Source organism: Aythya ferina, assembly GCF_964211825.1.
Source record: "Aythya ferina genome assembly, chromosome: 5".
Classification (NCBI taxonomy): domain Eukaryota; kingdom Metazoa; phylum Chordata; class Aves; order Anseriformes; family Anatidae; genus Aythya; species Aythya ferina.
In genome coordinates, this window is record NC_140301.1 from 14,104,303 (window position 1) to 14,111,477 (window position 7,175).

Genomic DNA, 7,175 nt, shown 5'->3' on the forward strand with positions numbered 1-7,175 from the left:
CTTTTCTACGATGGCCCATTTTCTCGTAGCTGAAGCATAGGCATCCCCAGAGAAGAACACAACAGATGCTTTTTAGCGGAGTATTGGGGGATCCAGGGGTATCCTTTTACAACTCTGAGGAATTTGGGGACCCTTTGGTGGCACATAGTGCTCTCCTTACAGTGGAAGGGTGGAAACAGTGTTCTTCAGATCTCATTCATGCAGGTTTTTACTAAACAGACTCGATAATGCTTGGAGTGGTTCCTTCAAATTGCTGTGTAAAGAACAAAAGTTGCAACAGCTTAGAACTAGAAGCAAAGGCATTCAATCAACTGCAGGAGAGACTGGTGGGCAGAATGCAAATTTTAGTGGAATTTATTTTGCGCAATCTAGGAACATCCTCCTCATTTTTAAGGAAAAGTTTCAAGTAGCCCGTGTAGTTTAACAGGCAGGGCTGATATACAAATCCAAAAATACAACTAAAAGTTATTCTGCCTCAATCTTCTTAATGTCTTCAAATTTCCTGTTAACTGTTCATACTCAATTTGTAAACTTTGAAATTTAAGGAGAACAAGTATGCAATGCTGTACCTAAAACAAATTTCTGACAAAGGGAAGTCTTGATTTTAGAAAATAGTTGGAGTATTTGTTTAATGTGTTATATAAATTGAAATGAAATTATAGCCAGCTTTTATAATTACTTTTTTTGGATGTTTCCAAATCACTGCATTTCTAGACATTAGACAAAATACCCAAATTAATACTTCTGGACCACTATAAATGCTAAACACACCTGGCCACTCATGACTCTACACTACAAACTCCATTAGGAGCATAAGGATTTTTTCTGCCTGTGTACTCCATGATGGCAAACTCAAGGCTTTGTTTAGTTTCATTTTAAACAACTGAAGTAATGAAATTTTACAGATCTCTTCTTGGAGATAGCCATAGCCTAGTAGATATCTCTGATAGGAAATAAGTCCCAAAGTCCAGCTAAAACTATAGGTCCCATCTGTTGACAACACCAGAAAAAGAAGGGGAGAGTTTATCTGTCTCAGTATCAGTTGAGTAGACATGTTCTCTTGCACTTTTTATAGTTTTTCTATTGCAGCATTTGCTCCACCAACAGAATAGGCTCTGCCTCTGCAGTGAGCATACATCCATTTTCTTCTCATCAAGCAGTTTTTGGTTAGCTTAACTAGATGTACAAGCAAATGAGTTGGGGCAGATCACGTGATACAGGGAGTTTGAACCATTGGGGGGGGTTTATATTCACCAGTGCCAGGAGAGCAGATATCCACAGATTTTGTTGTTCTGCTGAGATGGGTTCCCTTGTGAATTCTGCATTGGCAAAAGACTGAGTTTAGGAGTGAGGAATATCAGCACTTTGATCCTGCTCTGCCTTCCTTTGCTTATCTTTGTCTATAGATGGAATATAGCAAAAACTCGTCTGAATGATGTTGGTGACATCTAGACAAATTCCATCTTGTCATTGAGTTTCCATGGATAGAAACATAGTGGGTGGGACAGAGCATCTACAGCAGCAGATTCTGCTGTAAGCCAAAGAAATTTTCTGCTAGTGTTCCGTAGCTGAGTGTTTGTCTCTTTATGCCACTGCAGCAATAGAAAATGGCTATACCCCAGCACAGGTCAGTCATAGCTGTCCCCTGAAGGAGTGCATTTTTTGTCTGATGCTCTTTCAAGGTGCCTTCCAAACCCTAACATTCTGTGATTCTGTGAATTCCCCCATAGGGAATCCCTGTTTAAGGCTTTAATCTTGCAAACACATTCAGATGTCTTTGCTAATTTTTGCTATGTGTATACCTTAAAAGAAGTTAAGGATAAAAGGAATTAAGGGAAGGAAAAAAAAAAAAAAAAGAGAAAATGGTAGCATAAGAATCCTATTTAAGTTGCTACTATTGAATCTCATCTCATGAGCTAAATAGTACAGTATTTAAAGCACTATTTACAATGCATTACAGACAAAGCTAATTACTGGTAAATGTGAGCTAGATGATGCTCTTTCTCAGGGAAGCTAGTCCAGGATCAGGCCAGAGCAATAAATCTTTCAGAAACCTCATTTATTAATTATCTTCATAATCCTCTTGCTTGTAATGATTATCTAATTTATTACTACCAAAGAGGAAAACAATATGAGGTAAAATGAGTAAGGCAGTGAAGTGAGCTGTGTACAGGGTTCAGGTGTGTAGAAAAGTACTTTTGTGTATTGACCGGTGCTAGGACGGTCAAGACCAGAGCAGAATCTGTCAGAAGGTAGAGGCTGCTGCTTACAGGGCTGTGTACTGGACAAGACTATGAGTAGCTGCTATGCAACAGACCTTTGTGGCCTTGGGAGGCCTTCCTACCACAATTAAAATAAAGGATTTCTCAGCCACACTCATATTAAAAAAAATAAAATTGAAGGCTTTCAGGAGAAACTGATAAGCTGTATGACTACCAGACAAACTGATAGAAACTAGTTTAAATATATAATAATTGGTCCCATAATTAAATATGGTGCTTTGGCTTTCAAAAAACAAATCAAAGTCAGCGTACAGCTATTTCTGTATTCTCTGAAGGAGTTTTTGGGTGTGGGCAAGGAAGAATCACATGGTATACTGATTTTTCTGGTTTACTGGACTCTTGAAAGAAATCAAACAAGTTTCTTTATCAGACATTCTGAAATTAACCAGCGATAGGTAAAATTAAAGGTCACACAATGAATTGTTTAAGCAATAGGATATAACAGGGAGGAATGGGCAGTGTTCCTAGAGGAAGGAGTTCACTCAGTGGAACCTTTGCCATCCCTGGTACTCCTTGGCAATTACAATATAACTCTTCCCAAAGAGAGAAGGCAGGCTTTGTCTCAGAGAGCTTCCAAGTCTGATGTTGAGCGTATATTGTACAAGACAGTTGCCTGAGCTAGCTTTAAGTAAACCAAACTGTACATGGAGAATATTACAGTCCCATACAGATGCTATCTTTGATTGTGAAAGCAGTTTGACTGCATTAATGTGACATTTTAAGTAGGCCAGTCAGTTCTGCTTTTCAGCTGAATGTTACCAAGGTGCAATGCCATGGTGTGTTGGTTATATAGCTTTAGATGGTCTGTGCTAGTCACAGGATTCTTGTACCAATTTCCTCTACATGTGAATCGTGTAAATTTGGTGAACAGAAGGCCAAGACTTCCATCTCTGGAAACTTGGGACCCACAAGATTGTATTTAAATCTCTGTAAAAATTTAAAATGAAAAGGAAACACTGGACAAATTAGGAAGAAAATTACAAAGCTACTAAGAAATATCCCTGGTAAGGTGTTTTTGAGTCACACACATTAATCACTTGAACAAAGCAGGGAGTTGGTTTCTTATCAGTCACTGCTCCTCAGCCCTGGTCACCCCAGGCACATGCTGTAGCTGTCAGTCACACTCCTGGGGAAAGCTTTCAGGTGGTGAGAGATGCCTGCAAATGAGAGGCTGAGAGGGACCTGCTGGTCACAGACAGTATTTGGACAGTGCTTGGAGAAGGGGTAAAAGTGGGAAATGGAATTAAAATTATTTTTACAGGTCTGGGAGCTGAATGACTGAATCTTTCCCTGAGCTGTGCAGACATACCGGGGCAATAAAATATATTTTCTAGCCATGACGTACTAGAATTGAATCATCAACAGTGAAAGCTATTTTATTCTTTTCTACTTTCTCAACCCCATAAAATTATTACCCTTTTGCACTGTCAGATATTAAAATCATATTAACGATCAGGAACTGTATTAAACTGTCTGAAAGTGAAATAATATGGTAGCACATTTGAAGGTTAGAGACAGCCCTTGGGTGTAATTTACTAAACCATAATCTACCTGCCTGGTACTCTACAGATAAAGCAGGAAGCATTGTTTCTGGGAAACTAATTACCACTAAGATATATGCTCCCCTGTCCCCAAACATACACACAAACAATATCCTGTACAGGCTGCTGTTGAAGCCAGACAGCTGGAATAGGGTCGTCATCCAAGCACAAACCAGCCTGACAGACAACTTTCTTCATTACACCATCACAGTTGTCTTTAGCACAGCAATAAGGAGGAGTATGTTGCTCCTACTACAAGCAAAGGTATACATCAGGGGAAAAAAACACACCATTGTCTAATGATCAAAGCAAGAACCAAAGATACAGCCTGTTGCCACAGTAAAACAGACAGTTACAAGGAGAAGATTAGGTGACTTTTATTTGAGAGGTGACTGAACTCCCCATCAGTTCCCCCCCTCCCCAGAGGAGTTATTTTACCAGTGGGAACAAGAATAGCAGCCAGTTGTCACTCTCTCATCCATAGATGATATTTCTGTGCCTCTTCTTGTACATTAATGAAACAAGTATAATTACTTCTTATGCTTAGTCTTCTCTAAAGTACAAGTGAGCTCTTAATCCAGAGTCTAAAGAAATTATCACTCAATTGGGCTCTCATGGAAAGGCTGTACTGTGATAGGCATGTCATAAATCATGTAGAAAGGTGGGACACAAATCTTTTCTGAAATTTTATCTAATTTTTTTTCATCTCATAATGAAGAATGTCTAATCTGCCAGACAATAAAATGAAGGAAACTTTATTAATGGTGTTTATAATGCAACTGATTAAAACATTTCTCTAGAATTTAAATTTATCTTAAAAGTGATAATTCATTTGGTATTTCATTGGGAGGGCATAGTACAGGAAGAAAGAAAACCACTGTGATAGTTGCCTACATATCTTTTTTCTTAGCTTCTGCTCCTTCATGGGTTTGTAAACTGAATAATAAAGCTTGTAAGAATGGATTATTTTACAAATGAGGTTATTTTACAAAAAGCTTCATTTCACCTACAGAGTATTCTTAGGTCTCAGTGTTGTATGAGATCACAAGTACCACAGGTGGTACCTGTAGATAAGCTTACCACAACTTAATTATCTATAGATAATTATGGTGCTTTCTAATTGACAGTTAAAATGACAGGTATATTCATTATCATCTTATTTTTATGATATAGAGGTATAAATATTTGAAATACTTTGTAATTAAGTCAATCACAGAGAAAGGACAGGGCAAGTGAGGTTTATAATACCATTCAGGGACAAAAGAAACAAACTTGGATGTAAGTAGTCAGGACCATTCCTATACTGGAGATATATAGAATGACAGGAATGACTTTGCTACATCTGTAAAAGCAGAAAATTCCAACAGTGTTCTGCTTATCAATAACATCCTTGCTTATTATGTAGCAACTGTGGTGGACTCCACTACCCACTCATCTAGTCATTCTTTCCTGGAAAAGAACAATGTTTTCTACTGGTTCTACTCCGTGTACCATAGGCCTGTTCTGTAAATCTGGAGTTATTAGAAGACAGTTACACATCCTCTGCTAATAGAAAATTTCAGTATTATAAGGTTGCTGCACCGAGATATAGTTAAACATCTTAAAAAAATGAAGTGAATCACTTTCTAATGGGGAAGCATACGTGTATGTCTCATCATACCGTGTACTTGAGAGTAAACTGCAGGTAGCAAGGTGTAAGGTGTATATACATTAAAACAAGGATCTCCACTGTTCTGTTCTCTCCAGCAAAGTTCATGAAATCTCTCTGAGATGGCATATAGTGTTTAGCAGTTGTGAAATACATTTGCTTTCAGTAATCTCAAGATAATTCTAAAAATAATGGTCTTTCAGGGTAAACTTTTTTATTTCCTAGTTGAAATTGACAATTTAAAGTCCGGCTTCATTAGAACACTTAGAATGAGAAAAATACTATGGCGCTTTTCTTTTTCATGAATATAATTGAACTAAATCCTGAAGTACTACTTCAGATTTTATTTGGGTCTTAATTAGGCTAAGCTTCCACTGAGTTCAGTAGGAGATTAAAGCTTTCAGTTCAGAAAATACCTTCTAATTGCATGTATACAGCAAATGGATAGTCTAATAAGTGTTTGTAAGATAGGTGCCAGAGATATGAGCCTGTGTTTGATTTCTGCTTCAATTCCTGCTGTTGAAAGTCATGCCTCAGTTAAATATGCAAATTATTTTTAATATATGAAACAACTCATAGTTAGATGGATATTAATAAGTCATTCCAATTCATGAAGTATCATTTGTGATACAACGGCATTTGCAGATAGAGTTCAGGGACAATTTAGCCATCTGTGAGGAATGAAAACACGTAGTGTTTAGGACTGAGGAAACATCCTGGTAGTCAGCTCACGTTTGAGAGAAAATCTGACACTGAGTGCATACTTTCCAGTCAGGATTAGGGTCCTGGGACCTGCTCACACCATAGAAGAGAGTGTCTCTGCCCACAGAGGTCTCTGGCAGCAATGCACAGATCTGAAGGGTGTTTTGTCTACCACTCTGCCACCAACAAATCCAACAGCAAGAAGGTTGGTGGAGTAGCAGTGTGATGTATGTAGGGAGAAAGCACTCAGTATTGGATCAAACATCCAGACAAACTCATACTGACCTAGTATCTGTCTGAATGAGACATACATCTTCTGCCTTTGAGATTGTGGGGTACTGCTCTTGTCTACAATGACCAGACTGATTACACTAACATAAGCTCTGCCAGTGTTTCTGCTGCATTCAGAATTCTGGTTTTCCCTTTTCAGAACACTTATTGGGCAGATACCACTTGCTAGATGCTGTGCTGCACCCTGCAGTAGGTGCTTTTCCACAGTGTTAGTTCAGTAATGACGCCAACATGCATCATCTTTATAAAGAGCAACTGGTATCTTATATATTGACAGTGACAATAGAAATCTGAGCTTTCATTACTGGAAGTTCTGTGAGTCAGAATCATTTCATCTTTTGAACATTTCATTTTATGCTGCTTCTCTTATTATCAACTAATTATTTTTTTTTTCCTAATTACACTTTGCTTTAAATATTAATGACTAAGAAACAAACTATTATCAGTACCAAATGACTGTTTTCACTATGTGCCAAGCCTCTATAATTTTTTCCTCTGTGGGAACATACATTTTTGGAGGATTTTTACATTGCTACAAAATCGTAGGTCTTCCTTATGTGAAATTAACAAACTGCCTTAAAACTCTCATTCCTATTTAGTTCAATTTAGAGAAAGGTTCAAGGCTCTGTTAACAATTCAGTGTTCACAAGGTTGTAAAGGCTACTCCACGTGTAAATAGCATCTCATCTCCCTCAAATCATACTTGCAAGT